Raw genomic sequence first — 23313 nt, 5'->3', positions numbered from 1 at the left:
TGCTTCCTTATGGTCAAAATTCATTGTCATACAGTAAGTTGAGCATGGAAGTAGCATGGAATTGGTGATCCAGAATATAACCTTCAAAATAACTTAGCCTTTCAGTGCTAGCTATTTCTGTCCTACCCTTCCATCTGTTGCAAGTAGGTACTGTGCGAATACAGCTCAATCTCTGTGTGGTATTTCTGTAAAGGTGGGAGAATAAGTGGCTGTTTCGCCCTCTCTGCCTAGCACACAGCTGTGACTCACTCTAACTACGTACAGCAGTTTTCTTCTTTCATCTCTCCCTGCTTTATTTCTGAAATGTCCTTGCTTTAAATTATTATTGCTTATCTAAAAGCATTTTTACGCTGCCCCAAGGACACATCACTCGCCAATAGAAACAGCCTTGAAAGTGTTTTCCATCTTCTGCATCTCTGCGTTTGCTTTGTCCTCGTTCTTCTTTATTTTCCTTCATCCTTTTCTCTTGTCTGTGATATCAGTCATCCGTTCTGTGTTTTTCAAAAGATGAGAGAAGAGAGAGGAAGATCTGATCTGGTTTTTCTTGTTAAAGATGTTGACCTTAGGAATGCACTCATTCTTGGCAAGAATTAAATCACAGTTCAGTTAAATATGGAGCTTTAGCCAATAGAGTTAGCTTAGCATTAAGACTAGAAACAGTAGGAAACCGTAAGCCTGGCTCTGTTACCATGCCTACCATCGCCTTTTCAATACCTTCAGTATAACATGAAATATCATTTGAACTATGCTGAGAAATATCAATGCAAAATAAATGTGATATCTGTTTCCTGCTTTTGACATTCTCACTAAATATTTCTGTTTCTTTCTTTCTCATTCAGTCTGTCACCAAGTGTTAATGCCAAGGCACCACACTGGAAGAAATACAGTGTTTCTCACAGCACAAAAACCTTTTTAATACTAACTATGTAAAAATATTGGATGGATAATATGGTCTGATGTGGCTCCAGTCAGAGAAATGTTTACTGTTTATACTAATTGCGTTGGGTTGTCATTTACCTGTCCCTATTAAATGTCAGTGTGTGTGTGTTTTGGAGGGCAGGGGGTAGTAGCATGGAGATCACACACGTTGCATAAGCCTGTGTTAGTGAGAAGCCTTCACCCTCTCTGTAAATTATCTCATCTCTGTCATTAGCCAATCTTGTGAGTCTGCCTTCCCTCCAGGCTTGCTGCTAAAATGCTAATGAGGCCCGTGCACTGCAATTACAAATCACACACAAATGCAGAAACACACACCTCACTCCAACTCCAAATAGCGGGGGCATAACAACCCAAATGCTGGGCATGATTTAAATCAATAGGGCAGACTTTTACTTTGGGCTATTTCATTTGAGATATTATATTAATCCAATATTACAGTCTAATTAAGAGCACTTGGTTTGGATGTTCAAGAGGGTCGAGGGAACCAAATGTAGGAATCGGAGACTGAGAGTGTTGGGTTTGAGATGAGGATGTTGTTAGATTAACCACTTTGGTTCAGACTGAGATATCCCAACATCTACTACATGGATTGGTATAGACTTTCGTACACACAGTTGTGTCAGGACGAATTGTTAAACTTTCTTGATCCTTTAACTTTTTATCTCTTGTCCCTTATTATATAGAAGAGAAACGCTGCATAAGTACATCATTTAGGTCAAATTGAATAACTCCAATCAAATATAATGACGTTTCTTTTTTAGAGTGCCTTATGCCATGAACCATGGCAGATGGTTAATACCTTGTATCCTTAAGAAGAAGATTAATCCAACTCTCTTCATGCAAACATAATGCTCTCTTTCTCTGCCTGGCTTTTTACCTTAAACACACAAATACACACAAATTCATCCTGGATTACAAAGCACCACGACCCTCTGGAAAAAGCTGGTATTTACTAGCTACATGTCAGATTCCTTCAGAGACTAAAGCTTGTTTTTTGCAGGTGACGTACACAATCGAAGGCTTTCTGGAAATTAGGCACACACACAGAGAAAAGCACAGTACATGCGACAAAGGTCCTGGTGAGGATTCAGACTGAGGACGTCACATCCACATGATAGGTGCCTTTAGCCAGCCCAGCCACCCACACAGGGATTATATTTGGGAAAAAAATGATGCGGAGACACTAACAAATGTAGTTCAACATGGCTGGGGTGGATTGCTGACTTAATTTTATGCTGATTAATCTGTACGCCTCATAACGCATTTTTCCCAGCCCCTGTTTTGCTTGCCTAAAGAAAGCAGGATGAGTATTGTTAACATTACCTATCAAATGTTTTTATTTTTATTTTATAAAAGGCATACAGGCACTCAGGATTTTGAGTAAGGCAAGGCATGCATGTTGTTTTGTTTGAGACAGAGGGAGGAAAAAAAATCCTGTTTGTATGCCGTTGCCAGGTAGAGCTCTGTAGGGATTTGAGTGTGTGTGACTGTGCATGCATGTGTGTATTTTGGAGAAATTACTTTGGGAGGCTGTGTATTTACCCTGCATGGCAAAATAATTTGTGTTGACTGTGTGGAAAATCAGTGACATGTCTCTTGCTCTGCCTGCCTCTGCAAAAAGTGAGAGTCCACATGGTGGCGCTCTGAGTCAACATCAAATCCCTCTTGAATGTCCCTGACACCTGCACCTGTTCTCACCTGATCCCCCCCCCCCCCCCCCCCCCCACTTCTCTTGTGTCCTCTTGTGTTTCTCTCTGTTTTCTCTCCTCTGTTGACAGAGGCTGAATGTCACACCATCTGCCACGCCATGTTGCTTTTGCTGCAGCCTTCGAGGTGGAATGTTATCAGTGCTGCTCCTGGCAAAGATTGTGGCCTTGCCACGTTATACATAAGTATAGGGAAGATTTATATAATTTCTAAGCATTGATTTGCATTTTTGTTTAGCCAAACTGATGGAGGGGAAGTGGACGGGGGTGGAGGGAGAAATAGAAACGTTGGTTAATTCTGTCTGAGCTGGAAGCCTCGGCCATGGGGGCTTGTCTCTTCTAGTTCCAGAGAGCGCAGTGAAATGCCCTGTGGAGGAGACACATGCGCAGCAACCAAAGAAAAGTCAGTGTGATCAGCACACTCGCTGCCTGAGTCAGGGGTGGGGGATTTTAATAAGGGTATTTAAATGTGTTTGGTTGTGTTTGTGTATGTTATTTGTGTGTGTCTGAATGCAGTTTGAAGAAGAAGGAGTGAAGATGGGCTCTGATTGGACTCTGCATCAGAAACACACACATACACACACATTGCCTACACACTGAGTTATTTTTAGCCACTGTCGCACTCTGCCCAGCCCCTATGCTATGTCTCTCTCGGTGCAGACCCCCCCCCCCCCCCCCCCCCCCACTCTCCACAGTGAAGAGAAGGACGGCAATTCATCAGGTTTTCCTGAATACCCTTTTTGATAAATATTTCCTTTTCACTGTTTTTTTCTTCATCAAATCACTATAGGTAGGAGGTGTTAGAAAGAGACAACAGGGGATGGGGCTGCAGGTTCATAATAATCTGGAAATGGAGTGAGATGGAGAAGAGGAATGACGAGAAATCAATCCTCCCTTCCTACATCTTGCAGTCTCATTTTCTCCCTTCTACTGACTGACACACCAGGATATTGATGTGTGTCTGCCCAAGCACCTCTCATTGTTGTGAACATGGCTATTGAACAATGACCATTAATGTCCCAGTATAATCAATCACAGACCTGTTCTGCACAGCCACCACATTTATAGTGTCCACCACTCTCTGCTGTTAACTTAGCAGCTTTTGAAGTTCAATTGTTATTCTGTTAATTCACACATAATATATGCATATGTTCACCTTGCACTGGATTGATCAACTATTGTGAAAATCCCCTGCAGTGTGATTCAGTTTGAGCAGTAAATGAGGCAATTTCTATTTTGGGCTATACCCTCACTTTCCTCATGTTACACAATCTAGGTTGTCGATAAGAATTGCATCTTCACATGTCTCTGTGGTCAATATGTTTTTGTGCTCCGATTGATTCATTTATTGAGTTAGTATTATCGACTACTTCATCTTACACTCACTTGTCACATGGTCAGGCACATGCATATATACATGTAGGGTAAGTGTATGTAGTGCCAGTGACAACTTCCCCTAGGGAACAAAGAAGCTGTTGTCCCTTCTGGTGGACTTGAATAAACCATTTGCCCCACACTGCAGTGCAGCTATACTGCCACTCCATCCTGTGTCCCTGCTGTAAAACACATGCTAACCCTTGGGACTGAAAAATATGTATACAGAGCAAGAATGATGAAGAACAAAGAACAATATAGTGCCTTTATATTGTTAAAAGATTTGAGAAGTATAATCAGGGCACAGAGCATGCAGTTCATAGCAATGTGGGAGCAATTAATCATTAAATAATCATCACTATAATTATGGAACATGAATTAGAAATTACTCAGAGCAGCCTAACCACTCTGAATCAATTAGTACTTATACAACAGATTGCCTGTTATGCATTTAACAGGAGCATCACTTTAATAAATGTATGTGACAGGGCAGTGTGCATTTTCTCTATTTTAATTGGACACATTAAGTTATTTAGATACAGAACGTAAATTGTTTTACCTCCAAACCTCCAATGCATTTCAAAAGTTTATAAATATTGTGATTTAATCCACTACATGCATATGATATTTTTCTTCATTTCGACATAGGCTACTGAACATTGAGTTAATAAAATGTGCACTTCATTACAGTAGATAGTAGGCTGGATGAGTCCAAAATAGCCAAATAAAAATCCTGGTGGAGGTGGTAGCCTATCATCAGATTGTTACTACATTTTCTAAATGAATATCTTGTTTCTTATTTTCTAAGGTTACATTGTTACATACACTTAAGTAATTAGTATCAATAATAGGTTTTATAATGGCCTGCCATAATTCAAGTGGATATCTTAAGTTGAAGTGATTCATGGCAATACATATGTCTTTGCTTCTCAAATGTTGTTTCAATTAAGTATACACAATAGGTTAAGTGTCAAGGCTCTTGATTAATGTATCAATTGATTGGCTCCTCTCTCTCTCTCTCTCTCTCTCTCTCTCTCTCTCTCTCTCTCTCTCTCTCTCTCTCTCTCTCTGTGTGTGTGTGTGTGTGTGTGTGTGCGCGTGTGTGCGTGCGTGCGTGTGTGCGTGCGTGTGTGTGTGTGTGTGTGTGTGTGTGTTGGACCAATTATATCTTAAAATTCAGAAAAAATCCACATAATGACTTTAACTGAATGCAATGTTGCCTAGGCAACTGGAAGTGCACCAACTTGTTAGCAATGCGCATTAGCTGCACATGTTTTAAGACTTTCAACCATTGTTACTGTAAGGGAAACTTCTGTGTAGCAATGCAGTGGGAGTCACCGACTCATGAAGGAGACACAGGATGTCAAACACTGATGGTTTATTTAGGAGTTTCGGCCGGAGAATTCACATCACAAGTCCAAGAGACAGAGGTTCTGACTTCACGGTAGAGTTGCCACGTCAAATCTGAAGAACTCTACGCCCAGACCCATGTATTGCTAGTTCAGAGAGAATAATCAACATGCTGCATAACAAGATAGAATTATAACACCTCTATCAGCTGACGCCAACAGGCAGGAACAGGGAGACAAAACACTGAGAGCAAAGCAGCCAAGGTTACAGGTGCCTCTGCTCAGTCAGGACATTATGAATTGGGTCAAAGTTATGGACCTTGGAAAATATTTCCCCAACAGTTACCTTAATGTTACAGGCGTTCATAGCCACAAGAAAAACACTCTGACAGATGTAGGTAAGCCCTTTGGTCTACAGTGAATGACGTATAACTAACTGCAAAGAAAAACAACTCAACTGTGTGAACAGTAGCTAGGCTAACGCTAGCTTCATTATTTTTGTTAGCATATTCCAAGAACCAGCAGCAGAGGACGCAGGTGGAGCTGCAGGGTCTCAGGTAAGACTTTTTTGTTATTTTCTACCCATAATTATTGTTTAGTTTTCCATGACGTTCACTCTTTAAAACTAATGCTATTATATAATGTGTTCAAATTTGTTTTCTACAAGCCTAATTGATAGAAACACATTTTTTTATGCTGTTTCCTCTCGATGATGTTTCCCAATAACCTATTTTATCAGCATTATATGAAGAATTTAAAATGGTACTAGTCCTCCAACTGTTTTTTGTTACAGTATTATATTATTCTGTTAGGTGCAGAAATCAGGCACGAGGCACCAGTAGCAGGACAGAGACAATAGGATAGAGGCCAGAGTGTCTCAGGTAAGTACCACTGCATTTCAATGTAGGTGATTATAAGTGTGCTATATTTAAGCTGATATGTTTTTAACATATTCTTATGGAATACCACATCACTTTGAAAGGTAGCTTTTATCGCATGAGTGCCACTTCACCTGCAGTGCTGCATTACGCTGTAAAATGTGTTTTGCAGGATTCTAAAATAATTATTATCTGAACACACCAGTTGAAAGAGAAAAAAACCTTTAAATACATGTCATTTCTTTATAATTATTTTCTGCGTATTTAACCGTAAGGAACACATTGATGTCAATAACTCACAAAACGGCAGCTGCCATTCTTAGAGCTTTAAGGTGCTTAAATTGTGTGTTGAGGAGGTGTACCTGTCCTAATCTGACTTACTGTCGTTTTACTTTGGCGTAGCTTTGTTAGGTTTTCCCCATCATAGGTCTGGTCTTACTTGTTTTACCTCAGGTACATCAAATCTTGTGGTCCTAAATTCTGTGTATGACTTTAATCAACTATAAATACACGCATAAACACACTGTCAGAATTGTTGTACATTTCAGTCATTTTCCACGAGAGCAAGATGTTACACAAGAACTTGGAATCTCTGACTCTGGGCATACTTTTTTAACAGAAATAAAATTAACAGAGGTCAAAATATTGTATTAATTGATTTCTAGAAACTAAATATTTTCTATTGCATTGTGATGCTTTAGATTGGGACTGAAAGACTATGTTGGAGGGCCGAACCTTTTATTTCATACACTTGGTGTATTCATTGGTGTTTCTGACTGCTATTGTTGACTGACCTGGGTGTGTCTTTTCCCATAAACCAGACAGTAATTTACCAGTGTTTCTGAGTAGCCTTGCCTTACAGTAGGTGTGTTACGCAAATACATCATGGCTGGAATTACTTAGGACCCAAGGAAGTCTAGTGTGGGGCGTGATGTTGTTTGAATGAACGGTTCTCGAAAAAGCTGCTAACATGAATACAACATGCCAAGCATTCGGTCTATCCAAAACGGGGTTGTGCAGAGGCCCTGCTCTGCACTACTTCCTATAAACAGACACATCATAGTCTCCTCAAAGTGCTATCACAACTCTTTGCTTTGGCTAAAACCAATTCTGGGGGTTCATACCAGTTGGTTTGTGTAGAAGCTGTCAACGAAAACTCTCCAGAATATTATGATGGAGTAACGTATTTTCCTACCATGTTTCTATCTGTTCAATATTATCATGACCTGATGTTGAACTGCAGCCTTTTTTCTTCTTTTCTGAGCTCTTTGTAATGCTAGAGAGCCTTCAAATACACAGGAATCAGAACAACATGCGGCCAGTCACCAGAATTTGATTTCCCTATGTAGATTCAAGCAGAGCTGAATCTCACCAAAACTGCTCTTGGTTTCTTGGTAAAAAAAATGGTGTTATAGTTTCTCCCACTCTTCTCCCCATTTTGCACAATCTCCTTTATTTTTAAAACAACCAAAACGTTCTGCAGGAAAGGTTGACGTGACTGATGGCGCTGTGTGGAGATGAGTGGAACTTGTCATTTCCTTCCACAGAGCTTTTTAGTGCCACCGCAGGCAGCGGGGGATCCAGACGAGATAGCATCACCTCTGTCATTTTGTTACCATTAACACTTTAATCAAAGCCCTTTAGAGTTAGTGTAAGATATAAGCTCTTGGTGTCATGGTGTTTAACCAGCGTGGGTGTAACACTGATATATCTGTGAGATTTAACGATTAGGGAAATAGGTTCTTTCTGAGCAGGAAGCAGGTCTGCAAATACTTACTGATCTGTTATCACCCAAAATTAAAACACCTCTCATTTAGAAAAGAGGTTTGTTTGCTGCCTCTTGGATCCTGCCATCTAGAGATCAACAATAGTTTTATCGGTCCTACCACACTGGCATAATTTCCCCAAAGGTCATCATTATCACCACATAAATCAGGGTTCTGATCTTAAACAATCTCAGGTTTGAATTGATGATTCTTGGTGAGAAGAAACACCCTTTAGGAATATTACAGCAGTGTGTGAAGCAAATGTTTATTCATTTTTTACTTTTCTGGTAACACCTACTTAACATCTGCATTTTTCTTTATACCTTCATATTTAAAATCTTGCCCCAAATGTTTGTTTTTTTATTAATTGAAGCTGATTTATATCATTCAACCAAATAAGAGTATTTACTTTGTTTAGATATTTAAGAATGTTTATTTATATACCCCATGTTCATTAAGACAACGTTTTTGGATGCTGTAATCCTTTATTAGACGAAGGGTGAGTGTGTCTGGTATTCTAACCTCTAAAAGGCTATAACTGGAACATACTGTCAAAGGCTGCTGGCAAGAAGCTAATTTTACTGTTTGGTGCATCTCCCACCTATCAACACACACACACACACACACACACACACACACACACACACACACACACACACACACACACACACACACACACACACACACACACACACACACACACACACACACACACACACACACACACACACACACACACACACACACACACACACACACACACACACACACACACACACACACACACACACACACACACACACACACACACACACACACACACACACACACAGAGAGAGACATACCAACATCCTTAGGGAGTCAGTTCTAAGTTTGGGAGCTGCTAAGTCTTGTCAGGAAACCCTATACCCCTCATTGTCCATGGGACGTGAGCACATTTGAAGAAAGACGATGCTGCAGGAGGGTGGGTGATGTGGGTGTAGGTATGACAGATCTTAGTACGTCTGTTTGTGTCCAAGCTCCTAAGTTTTGTTAAGAGAGGTATGTGGATTCATGCATGAATGTACAGTGACTGCATTATTACTGTATTTACTGAGTGTGAAGCCAAACATGCAGCGAGGTGTGAGGCGTTTGATGCTGCAGGGTTCAGGAAAATATTAAAGGGATGCAAGTATACTTCACGGTAAAATTGCATTTCCTGACTGTCTGGGGGAAGGTTGAGACGGTTTGCTGAAGGGATTTTGGAATAACCAACAGGTATGGTGCTACATCTTCGGTGTGGGGGGTGTAGCCAGGTGAATCCGCTTCATATCTGCCCTCGTCAACTCAAAGCTCAGAGGTCACATCAGCAGTTGTAAGAAGCTGAGTGTTTGAAGTCAGCCAAAGGTTGTGAGAGTCTTTTAACAATGCATTTAAGCAAAGCATTTCAGCTATGCAAACTAAATGTTTTGACACACTGTAAAAAAACGCAGATTATATCAGTTTATTCTAAATCATCTATTAGATTATGAGGCCTCTAAGGGCTTGAGCTGCCTCCATGTATTATGGTAGTGTCTTTTGCTGGCATACCATTATGGGAATTGGGGAATATCTGTAAACACACCTCTGTTGACCTCTCGGCCATGATGCCAAAATGAATAAACATGAGAGCTCTGTTACAACAGAGGGGCGATGTTGCACACTGGATTAGCTCTCTCTATCTCTGCAGCAAAGCCAGCGAAACTTTTTCTCACTATTATCATTCCAGCCGTGACTCTTTCCCATCACTGCTTCTTCTTTGACTTCTTACATTTCCCACAGAAATGCTTCTCCCTTATCTCAGTGTTGAGATAAACATTATTACGCTCTGTTGGCTCCACACAATCTTTCCTCATAGTGGTTGATTATCCCTAATTGACAAATATGTATGCATTACAAATATATGGCCACTATGTATCTGTAATTAAGCCCAGAGAAAGAATATATTTTTAAAAAGAATTCACAAAAAGAAGAAATTCACCTCACAGGTCCAAAGCTCATGTTGTAGGCTTAGTTGTAATCAGTGTGTTATTTATGTGGTTAACTCACAGAAGGATTAATTACTCCACTAAAACCCTGCATACACTGAGGATTTATTGGCATTTATGTGCAACAATAGATGTGGCAAACATCACATAATTACATATGGGAGTGCGATTTCAATTTAACGTTAACATTTTCCAATAATGTTGCAAAATCCAGAGGACTTTAAGAATAAAAATGGAATAACATACTTGCCACTATTTTTCAGAATCAATTACAAAAAAAATGCTACATGTAATAAAACAGTTGAAAAGAAAGTTATCATGACTGCCCCTCTCAACCATGCCTCCTAGAAATACTTTAAGGAAAATGAAATAAGGTCAATTCTTGAATAAACAAATTGTCGGCAAGTCGTAAAATGTTGGGTAAGGCTGCAGCGATTAGTTGGCACAATGATTGGTCCATCTGCAAAAAAAGCAACTGTTAATGGTCAAACAATTATCCAGCTTTTCAACTTTTGACAATTTGCTCATATATCACAGTAAATGAAATATCTTGAAATTCTGAATACCATTTTTAACTCTATATTTTTTACAATTGATTCTCATTTTAATCAATAACAAAGCTAATCATTAGTTACAGCCTTAATGCTGATATTAAATGTATCTCTTATATATTCACTGTCAGTTTATTTTTTTATTTATTACCTTCATAATCTGGTGCAATTTATACATAACTACATTTACAAATGAACCTTTTTTTTATGTATTCCTTGAAGTGGTGCACTAGTGTGGTACTACTGTATCTACACACATCTTGAATACTTTGCTGCCTCACCTAATATTTTTTATGTCCCCTCAAGTAAAGTAGATCATCATCCAGCCCAACAGAAATGTAGCTACTTAGTGTGAATTGGAAATGTACCATTAATTCAATTATGACACAAGCCTTAGCCAGCAGAATCCTCAAAGAGCTATTTTAATCAGTATTTTTAGAGCACATTTATATTAATATTTAAATCCATGTGTGATATTGCTGAATAACACAGCCATTAGGTGCTTGCCAGCAAACACCTATTTTTGAATTTACAGTACGCGGTGTGTTGCGGGTCACTAATGTTCATGTTGGCTTCCTCCATGCATTCATTTTCTTTATTTATAGCCGCTGCAGAAGAGCTTTTAAAGTTTTAAAATAATGAACCAACCGCTGCTGCTTATTGAAATTCATTCAAATTCACTGTCGCTGAGCCAAATGCACATCACTCTATTGGTAAAATAACACCTTTAAAAACGTTCACATTAAATTGCTCAAATCAAAAATAATATGACCAATATTCGTATATAAGTACTTGATAAATAATGATGTGAAGTATTTCCCTAGTCCCTTTGTTGTAGCGTGCACTTTAAGCAGTATTTATGGGATAACAGAGAGGCTGATGTTTTGGTTGTAAGCCTTGCTCAGAGTGTGTAGTCACTATGGGGTCGTCACTAGGGGGCTGCTAGTCCGTCTGAGTGCTCTGTGTGAGGCACCGTCTCCCCACTGAGAGTCTAAATGAGTGTTTAGAGGTAGAAGCATGGCACACTTTGCTATTGATAAAACCACCAATACATCTATACAAACACTGAGCACAACACGCTCCCATACGAGCATGCGATGTGGGCGCCTGTCTGATTGATTGATTGTTTGCATGATGAGAGAGAATAATGGCAACATATAATCACAGATCAATGTGTGTTTATTCGAAAGTAGGACGGAGACAGAAAATACAGCTTCTTCTTCGTCACAAATTGAGCGTGCAGCTGTCAGTCAGTGGTGCTATCCCCATGGCAACAGCAAACGTATTTGTACAGTCCATTATAGCAATTTCTTGTAAAAACATATTTCAATTTGATTTTTCTTGCTAGGCGTCTGTGTGGCGTCAGAGTTCTGATGTCCCCAAACAGACTCCCATTCATTTTCCATTACAATCACAGAGAATTCAACAAGTAATGATTGACCTGACCTGACTTTGAACTATATAAGACAAAATATACTTACTGCTACTTACAAAATGTATTTGGCTAGATTTATTATTACAAATCATATATGGAAAAACAGGAGGACAGTAATAATAACGAATAACAATCTTGTTTGTCAGGAAGGACAGTTTACTTTGTCTTCATCTGGTAAGTAAACACACCCGTGTATCAATATAAAGCATCAATAATAATGGATCACGCAACACAACAGCCGACTCTTTTTAATAAATGTTGACTCAAAGCGGTGGGCTTTTTTTCTGAACTGTAATGTTTGTATAAAAAGGCATGTCCTTCAGCATATCCACTTATGAATTTCCTATGCTGAGAACAGCCACTTTGAAAAATACTTCCCTGAGCAGGCGTGTTTACTGAAACTCACCAACGATAGCTGACCAAACGCTGGATGACTAAGAGTCAACATTGCTTTGTCTTCTCATAAACGATAGATACCGGGATCCACCATGACAGATTATTTAAAAAAAAAACAACACACAGAAATGACTGCATTCCCTTCAAAGCAAGCGAATGAGCGGATGAATGTGTTGCATAAGGGCTGAAGCGTAACAAAGACCTCTATTGAAAAGGCAGGGCATAATTGAGTGACGACAGCAGAGTCTAAAAAAGAATCTCACTTGTTATTTGCCAAGGTAGCATCTTTTCATCAAGGAAGAGAGGCAGCATGCCCTCCAGAGAGTCAGGAACAATGTAGGGCACTGTCTTTATGAGGAGGATGGATTTGATTCACTCTCTGAATCCCGGGGTCATGGTAAAGCGCTGTTTAAATAAGTGCAACAAGCTTGACTTACTGTCCCATATTCAGGCTTATGGTATTTCAAAAACAGCACAGAATGCCTTCTACTCATCACTGAATTTTGGCCTCAATTTTCTTACAGGAAGTGCCTCTCCTTGGAATGTCATTTATACGTTTTAACCCTCCTGTTATCCTTGGGGTAAATTTGACCTCATTCAATGTTTAACGTATCTAAAAAAATGGTTCACATTATTTTTTTTGCTTAGTATTTCATGACTTTTCCTAATTTAGTGAGGACTAATGGGTAAACATAAAATGAACATGAAGGTCTTTTTTAAATGTCCTGTACGCACTTTGTACGCATCAGTGTTCCCCACCCCAGGCTGTTTTAGTGGTATAAAACATTTTAAAATGTCAATATTTTACACATATTTGTGTTGATTGTGTAGGATGATATTGAGGTGACAATTACATGCAAATGTATCATTGTAAAAACACCTACCCTCTTCTATAGTTATTGGGCCTTTAACAAAATCAAAAAGATCTTTAACATTTTATTTCAGTCAGTGAGATTTTATGGTGATTTATATATTTTTCGATAGTCACATAATAGGAATTCTGGATGTATAAAGGGGTCTGTGGGGGGGGGGGGAGGTTAGGGTAATGTTTTTATTTAAATGGTGATTTAGGTAGTCAACTAATATACCTAAAGCACCAGAGACATACATGTTGGTTACAATTTGGAATATGATCATTGTCCTGACCCCAGAGGATAAAGGGTGTAAAGTCAATCTGAGCATAACAGGAGGGTTAAACAAAACCAAAAGCATACATTCTGAGCTCGTCCCTACTTTCTAGATGCTGATATGGGATGTCATAGAAGCATACAATTAATAGACATTGTGCTTTATGGCATAACACCCAATGCGGCTAAAAACCAAGCCAGCATTCTGTTCATCAGCCAGCTCTTGAATCAATTTGAAGACATCTACCATGTGACTCCATGTTGGCTTCATTGAATGTTCACTATTATCTGTGGGAAGCAAAATGCCACTCCACGGAAACAACCAGCTTTGTCTCTCAAACTGGAAACACAGACTATGGCATTAATCTTCTGAGATTGCATGTGTAGTCTGTAGGCTCGCCTCCCAAGGGGGATACACACTTATTAAAGAACACAAAAGAGACTAGTTTCAGCTTTGACAGAGATGACACCTCCCGCCACTGACATGAATATTCAGGCAAGCACTTACCCCTTAATTCGCATTTGAATCATCCTCTTAATTTCCATATGCAAATAAGCAGAATGTGTCAACATCTGGGTAATGACTGGACTGTGTGGGATGATTGGTTTGGAATTGGTTCACTGTGCTTCATTTGCTCGTTGCTCTCTGGAACACAGTCAGTAGGGGCATTGTCGGAAAAGATGGATTATAGTCCTGTATGAGCCTGATCATTTTTATTTTACTACTTTGGAGAGATCTAACAGAGACATGGGGTGTAGTGAATTACTTCATCATATTTCACTCATCCGCAATGAGGGTTTTATGAGCTTTTACAATTTGTGTAATTATGAGAGATTATGGTTGGATCCTGGCTCCACATGTTGAAGTGTCCTTGGGGAAAACAATGAACCCCAAATTGCTCCGGATGGTCAGACCAGTGCCATGCATGGTGACTTGGTGGTGAAATGTGTGTGAATGGGTAAATAAGAAGAAAAAGCCATGCAAAAGCATCCATTTTCCTGCAGCTCTTCCATGTTCTGATTGATTTGTCAAATGTTTACATTATAATTTACAACAATAAAACACAGCAAAGCAACACATCCTCGCATTTAAAAAACGGAAATGGCAAATGTTTGATATTGTTTCTTGATTAATGACGTAAACTATAAATCATCCAGTCATTTTATGACAATTGAATAACAAATAAATCGGCTTATCCTTCCAGCAATAGTGTATTTCTTCCCGATTTCCCAAAGGGGGGTATCTCGATAAAGCGTGAGCTGTCCCCAGGCTTAGACTTCTCTCTGAACAAAGAATTGTTTTTCTTTCATCCGGGGCAGGAAGGTTAGGAGAGGGCAACCGAGTCTGATGTGGCATTATTGTGCTTAAATAAAGATTGGGCACTATAACACCATTCAAAACATCTATTGTTGATGTACCTTGCTTTTCTTGCAGAAATGTGAAAGCAGCTTAAGGGCTCTGTAGGCATAGTGGCTCATTTTTGTGAATCCAAGCATGGGAATTTGCATGTCTGAGCTCAGCCAATACGGATGAGTCTACTCAGCCTGCACTCTATAAAGAGTCTCTGCTGCTCACCCACTAAATCTTCACTGACTGAGTTACTGTCTCTTGTGAATTCAGAGAGCTTGACCTGTAACCTTTGTTTGCTGCCTTCCTCTGTGGCAGAACACTGGCCATTTTTGTATACATTTTCCCTGTTGTGAGCAAGGACTTGAAACACATTTGTTAGTTTATTGACATTAGTCTGTCACCTCTGTTCAGCAATTTAATCAATTGAAATCCAAAACAAATAGTGAGAGAAGAACCACTGGCAATTGTAACCCTGTCAAAGTCACACTGTGTTCATTTGCTCTATTTTCTACACCGTCCATCCATCAGGGGAGTTGCTCCACATTTTATTCTTAGCATTTATTCTCTGCAGGCCCCACCACTGAAGTTCTTGATGTGAGAATACCAAAGGTTCACGTTTCCTCTGCCACATATATTGACCTCGTAGCTCGGACCACCCACCGTGTATCCCCTAGCTCTCCTTTTAATGTCACATTCCCAAACGTAAAGCAATGCATGTTAGCTGGTCATATTCAATAGGTACACAGCAAAACCAAGCATCTGTCCTTCACACACACACACACACACACACACACACACACACACACACACACACACACACACACACACACACACACACACACACACACACACACACACACACACACACACACACACACACACACACACACACACGCACACGCACACGCACACACACACGCCCCATGATATGTGCTGCTGGTCTGTGAAGTGAGTCCATGCTAAGAAAAGCTCCTGCATCCATCGATTGCCCTGATCCATTTTCCTTTCTAGCTCATCCCCTCCACTGAGTGCACCGCTATTTCCTTCACAGTGTCATTGTGACATGTGAAGACACATGTGGCGTCGCTGAGGTTCTAGACAGATTACCAGTCCTTAAATAGATCAACCTTTTGTATCCCCATCACCCCTTCATTCCATTTTATCTGCTGTATCCATATCACTGTCTTACTGTTTCCTACTAAGTGTGTTTGCTATCAAATAAAGTGGATTACACCAATCCTGGGTGAGATTGCGTGAAATTATGGATTGGTAGCAAAGGTCTAAACCGTTTTATGTCTTTTTAGGATTAAATATTCTGTAGAGACAAGACTGAGGGGGATAAAAGGAACATCACTGAAGATGTGACCCTCACTTACCCGTTATGTCCAATCTACAGATTATTAACACTTTTTGTATGCATACTCAAATTAAAAAATAAATCAGAATGTTAAACACAAAGTACAATACATTTAAAAAAGGATGCTAGCCAAAGTCTTTCAGTAGACATCACTTTAATATAAGAAAAACAGACCTCAAGCTTACCTGGACGCCCCAAAACTTAACTTATCCTACATGTTACATTTTGTTTATCAGGTGTCTCAAAGACAAAGGGAGAGAGAAGAGAAGTGAAAAGTATGTCACCAGAGAGGCATAAAAAAAGAAACGTGTCTAAATGGAGAGGCATAAAAACCAAGAGGATAGGGACAGAGCTGAGGCATTGGAACTCTGACAGCTGGTTTTGTTAACTTGGAGACACCGCTCTCCACCTGTCTCCACCATGCCAAGAAAAACTAATTACCAGCATGTCAGATCTCCATCCTAGAAACGGCTACTGCCTTGGCTAATGTAACACCATGCCTTCGCTGCACAACAATGCAGGAGACATGACACGTCATGGCACAGCACTCATGGGAAAGATAGCATTTCCTATCACCCTCATTCAGACACAGCCTGCGGGAAATTCAGCCTCACGGTGTGACATTTTATTCAGTCAAACTTGGGCTTTCAGCCCTTTGTCCGCAACCATTCCTGACTGAGATCCTGAAAGAAGAAGATTTTCTTATTATGTAAGCAGTAATGCATGTGTGTGAGGCAAGTAGAGTCTCTCTCTCCCTCTCTCCCTCTCTCTCTTTCTCTCTCTCTCTCTCTCGCTGACTCACTTTGCCGCTTACTATCTCACCACCCGTGATTACAAAACGCAATTTCATTAAATAAAACAGGGGACACTGGTAATGCTGCTTTAAATCACTAAATTAATAAATCCACTGCAAAAGCCATTGCATACACATACGCTTTAAGGCAATTGTCTACATACACACGCACATACCATATATTACCCAGCTTCCTTAATAATATTCGGTCAAAAACATAGTTGGAAATGCTTCTGCTGGGTTTCAGTTTATTTCAGTCTTCCTTTTATTGATGTTGCTGGCTTTACAGAATACTTTAAAATGGCCTTTTAAAACTTTTATCAACCTTTTACAATGCGCTGTTGAACAGTTTATACATCCATCATTTTGTAAAGAGTTTCTTATTGCTTTTGTTGGTTGTATTTCTGCGGCTACAAGATAGAATTACACATTTTCATCATGTACTCGACATTGATCATGATATCCAGGTTGTGTGTATATTAGTGTCAGACATGGTGAACATATTAATATTATATACACAACAGCCTTCTTCAATCCCTCAATTCCCAGCAATTAGATTGTCTCTTGTTTCTGTTGTTGTAATCAAATTCCTTGTTTGCGTTTTTTACGCAAACAAGGATTTCCTGATTTATTCATTGACTAAGCTACATCCCATCCCGTCTGTTTGTAATTGTACATTTGATCAATTATTCACGACATGGAAAAACTATTTTCCATTACAGATGCGATTCTATGCCTTTCTGTGTGATAATGACAAATTGTTTTGTTTCCAATCTACTGTGTACCGTCTAAGTTCACAAAGGTCTGTGCCTTGTGATGAAACCTGCTGTCAGTTAGAGAGTGTGGGTGGTGTCAGTGTTAAGCATATCATCTTTCAACACACACGCACGCTGTAGACACACACACACACACACACACACACACACACACACGTAAAGCTTCACTAATTTTGGCATCCAAGGCCAGGGGATATTAGCGTCACTGTGTGTAAGGTTTGCATTAGTTCTCTACAGCTTCCGCCTGGCTGTGTGAGTGTGTGTCTGTGTGTGTTTCGTCCTGTGGCAGTGGAGACAGTTACATGGCAAGTGTTTAAGCGAGTCCCAGAAACACCTGAGCCCCAGTGTTTGCGTGTGTGTGTATGAGTGTGTGGGTTCCCTTGTTGAAGGGTGAGCTCCTGACTGCAGCACCTGTCACTGGGTGTTGATGGTCCATCCTGCTATTCTTACAACCTTCACTCTAATTAGTCATTAGTATCCTGTCACTTCCTTCAATAGGAAATCTATCGAAGTCTCTTTGTTTGCTGCACACTCCTATTGTACATTTCTCTCTTTGCCAGTTGTTTGTTTTATTATAATGAAGTGCAACACCCATAACGTTTCATCTTCCTATGTAACTACCTCGTTACCTGTAGCTGAAAAAACATCGGGCTTTATTAATATTAATATTGGGAGGGATGACACCCTCTGTAATGGTCACACATGCAGAGCACACAGCACACACAGTGAAATGTGTTCTCTGACATGTGCTTTTAACCCATCCTAGAACCAGGAGTCTAGTACTATGAGCAGTGGGCAGCTATTGTACAGTGCCCAGGGAGTGAGGGGGGAAGGGGGTTGTCTGGTACCTTGCTCAAGGGCACCACGGCAGGGCAGGAGGTGAACTGGGATCTCTCCAAGTAGCAGTCCACACTCCATTTTTAGGTCTGGTCGGGGACTTGAACCGGCGACCCTACGGCTCACAGACCAATCCCCTACTAACTGAGCCACTGCCGGATATTCTAGCTGAATGGTACATTATTAATGGCATGCAAGTTACTAGTTAATAGTATTATCAAGTGGTTATTAGGAATAACATCATCTACAACTAACAACTTCAATTATTGATTTATGCACCGATTATTCCCTCAAATAGTCATCTAATCATTTGATGTCTAAAAAATGTCTACAGACCTAAAGACTATCATAGCATTTGAAAATCCGGAACCAATTATTTTTATTTTTATGAAATATTAAGTATATTGGTGTAAGATATTTTTCCACGAAAATACTTTGCTGGGCATTTTGCCTTTATTCAAAGGTTGACGTTATTCCTTCTTGAGACGTGACAGGAAATAATAGACAGGAGATTGCGAAAAAAAATCCAAATAGGTCTCTGTTCAGAAAGTGCTGAACAAAACTGGGACAGCTTGCCACTAAAATGACAACAGCTGTTCCAGCTTAGCCCACCTTAAGTGAGTTTGTGGTCTGTCTCTTTGTAGTTTCCATACGTCATGCCCTGATTTTTGTTTTATTTGTTCATAACTCACATTGTTTGTGTCGGGAAATGAATGAACAGCGCAATTCTCATGCTCAAAACTCTTTTGTCTAATACAACCCTCCATACAGAGTATTTTTAAAATCACATTTCATGGTATAATAGTAATTGTAGCTGCTTCCTAGGCATGACTGACATTTTAATATTATTTATTTATCAATAATTATGACATGGCTTTTGAAACTCTGGTTTAAATAGCTACAGCGTGATAGTTCATTGCTGTGTATTTTGCACTTACAAGAAAAACATTTAAATATGTTTTATGATTTCCCGAAATGTTGTCATCACATCAGCCGTGATGCAGCGGGCGGCTTGCATGCTGCTGCTGTGCATAAACCAGCTCTAAAGTCTAAGAATAGACGTTAAAACCCTCCTCTGCTAAACCGGAAGCCTCTATATATAACTCATCTAAGTCTGGTTACCATGACAAATGAGGGACATGCATCCCATATTGCATTATGAGGGCACTGTTATGGACTCCTATCTGGCCTGAAATTGGTCTGAAGATCAGATCAATAGATTGTGGACCTGCAAAGGTCATCAATATCATTACAATCAAACAATGATGATGCTATAAAGCTATGGTGCATTAGTCATTCTTAGATGTTGGCTTCAGTGTCCAATAGGATTTATCCGCCTCATGACTGCTGACGCAACTTCTGTTCTTCTTATAGGCCACTATTACTCTCTTCATTTCATGTGAAGCACCACAGAATTTGAAGGGAAATTTAAATAATAATTTTTTTTTTAAAACTTTGATGTAATATTTAGGTCAGCTTTTTCGCAGTCTGCGCCAAATATCTGGCTCCAGTGACAAGTTGTATGTCACTTTGTATGTATGTGTGTGTAATATTTCTTTTTCTAGAAAGGCTATAAATATACAGCTAATATGTCTTTCCAACATCCGGCTGCTAAATGAATGCTGCTCCATTTTAATGTCTTGTATTTGGACATTTTTGACAATCTTACCATATAATGTTTGAACATTATGTGCAAGTAGTATACAGATGAGTATTAAGATCTCAAATTAATTTAAAATACTTGTAAGGTTACTTTTCCATGTTTGTTATTTAGTTTATTACTTTTTATATATTGACCACTTGTTAAAATTGGTTGAAAGTCATCAATAACTCAAAGAAACATTAGTGTTTTTATTTAGACATACAACTTGCTGTGGTCACTGTCTTCTAGCAACTGAACGCATCATTTTTGGGATATTGTTTTTATTAAGAATTGAAGTAAAAACGCAGTGAGCCTCATAGCCTACAGCAGCAAAACCAACAATTGTCAAAATAACTTTGATGGACATATTTCTATAAGCACAAATTAACCTCAGCAATCTGGGACTGTGTGCCTGTTCTCTTTGACCCTCATTAGTGTTCCCATCAGAGTAGCTCTGCCCCGCAGCAGCATCTGCACCACATCTTCAATTATAAACTCAAGAATCCACTGCTGAATTCCCTCGCTTGTTTATCTATGCCAATATCTTAAAAGGATCTCAGTTGGTCGTATCATTCCAGTTTATTGTCTCTGTCTCAGTTGCACAGCTCTCATGCTTCATTTTCCTTTGAGGAGGGTCTACTGACACAATCAGGGAAACATGCTGTGCTGCCCTCAGGCTTCATGATAATGATTCTTAATAACATCTGCATGCCTCAGTTAATGTGCAATGACTTGAGATTTGTATTTTCATAGTCTGGCACACATATGGAGCCTTACTCTCATTTCTACTATCTCAGATAAAACCAAGTGACATTTCCTCTCGTCAATCTATCTGGCAAAACGTCCTTGAGTTTTCATACAAGTCTCCAAAGTTATCGTGATTAGATTAGCAGTGCGCTGTCTTCCTCTGATTCAGCGCTAACCCAGGGAGATAAAGAGAAGCGATTCAGATCATCGGCTGTCAGATAGGAGCCGCCGTGGACAACGAATTCAAGACAACTCCTGGTGTGCAGGAGAGCTGATGAGCGTCACTGCTGAGGAGTGGTGTGTCTGTGTTAAAATGAGTGACTGAAAATCTGCTTCAGGATTACAGTAATCTGACTGTATTAAATTGGTCAATTTGGTATATCAATGTTTGTGTAAAAAATGTCAAAGATATTGAATAAAAGAGACAAATCTGACTTGGGGATCGTAATTGTGTTTCCTCCTGTGATTGTGCGTCATTGCAAACAGTTTTATATAGCTGATAGATGATAGCTGGGTTTTTCAAATCAGTCTATAGCTGGAGTATATTGCTCATTTAGCGTCATATTCCATGTATTTCGGAGACAAAGTAATTGAAAGAAATCAGATTATGTTAGATCAACACAAAGGATTATATTGCTGGGTCAAATCTCGAGTGGGTGCACAGTAATCCGTAACAGATTACATTTGAAAAGGAGCCTGTACCACGCGCGGGTGGATGTGTGGCGGAGATTGGAAACGGTTGGGGAATGAGAGCCATGTCAGTGGGGCTGCATGATAAAAATGGGTTCTGACTGCGCTCAGTTCTCACATCCACCTCCTGCCAGGCGCCTGCGTCCATTTGACCATTACGAGTGTACAGGTAGAAGTGAGAGGAGTGCAGGGAGAGATGGAGGTCAGCAGGGTGAGAAGAGGAGAGAGGACAAGTACAGTTGCAAGAAAAAGTATGTGAACCCTTTGGAACTACCTGGATTTCTGCATAAATTGGTCATAAAATTTGTTCTGATCTTCATCTAAGTCACAACAATAGACAAACACAGTCTGCTTAAGCTAAAACCACACAAACAATGATATGTTTTTATGTTTTTTATGAACACACCATCCAGGTGCTCTTTTGCAAACTTCAAACATGCAGCAATGTTTTTTCTGGACAGCAGTGGCTTCCTCCATTTTATGACCAACTTATGCAGAAATCCAGGTAATTCCAAAGGGTTCACAGTTCTTGCAACTGTATATATACTGAACACACTGTGCATACACTGTGCACAAAGGCACATCAATAACAGGGATGGAGAAACAGCTACTAACAGTTGTTTTTATTATCCATTCAACAGCTCGTCAGTTTGTAATAAATGACCAGGGATGACTATAACATGTTTAAAATAAAACTGTCAATCATCACAAGTCAGTCCGTTTTAAGTCCATTTGAATTTGTATATAGCCCAATACCATCAATTAGTAAATCTGCTTGGTTTATTTCAATCCAAAGTAGCAAATTCTTGAACTAGTGAAGCATGAACCAGCAAATGATGCCATTTTGTCTTGATCATTTAATGATTATCAAAATGGATTGAATTCAACTTGTTTACTGCTGGTTGACTAATTCAATCATTGTTACGGCACCATGTTCAGGTTAAACACCAGACAATAAAGTACAAATCAGTCTCTGTGATGGATTTCCTTTCCTATCTATTTATATCCATTATGCTCTCTGACCAAAAAATTTAACTTTTAGGATATTTCTTTGGCTGTTTTGATTATTTTTCTCACTATACCCTAAAATGAGGCAACACTGTCCTCCAGTCCAAGTTTGAATGTGAGTGCACATTGATGGAAGCAAATTAAGAGGAAAGCATCTGTGCACCCTCAGGCAGGAATAAGGGCATCAAAGTATTTTATTTGAGTTATTCTTCGGACAGCATTCTATCACTAATTTCAATGACCGAGCATGGTGCAGAAAAAGCTTGCTTGGTCTGAAATGTAGCTGTGGAAGGCACGTCTGAATGCATTTGTAAGTTTGTCCATGCATGTGTGTTTTTACGTTCTCTCTCGTGACGCTAATGCAAGTTTGCAAAGATTGTGGGCGGCTTGTGACGTAATGTGGTTTTCACATTTGATTACAATCACGTCACACTGCCCCTTCCAGGGTAATACTTGCTCTGCTTCTCCCTCTCTCTCTTTCACACACATACTCACATCACGCACACACACTGAATGAGTTGGTGAGTAGTGTACATATCCTATAAGAACAAGTGATAGTGAATTAAGTGTGAATCTTTCTTACAT

The 23313-nt window shown here is 39.6% G+C and overlaps 1 long non-coding RNA gene across 3 annotated transcripts in view; it reads left to right on the top strand.

The window, feature by feature from the left end:
- Positions 1 to 5420: 5420 nt before the first annotated feature.
- LOC307022884 overlaps positions 5421 to 23313 on the top strand; it is a 79458-nt gene continuing 61565 nt past the window's right edge. For 2 of the 3 annotated variants that reach the window (XR_013803510.1, XR_013803511.1), the window contains exons 1-3: positions 5421 to 5762; positions 5874 to 5925; positions 6181 to 6249. This is a non-coding gene — a long non-coding RNA (uncharacterized lncRNA). Of the gene's footprint in view, positions 5767 to 5873; positions 5926 to 6180; positions 6250 to 23313 lie in introns of all 3 variants that reach the window. The other variant, XR_013803512.1, reaches the window with a different exon arrangement.

Source organism: Notothenia rossii (genome assembly GCF_949606895.1).
Source record: "Notothenia rossii genome assembly, chromosome: 10".
NCBI lineage: Eukaryota > Metazoa > Chordata > Actinopteri > Perciformes > Nototheniidae > Notothenia > Notothenia rossii.
Note: the sequence above shows the minus strand (reverse complement) of the source record. Positions and strands in the feature narration are given on the sequence as shown.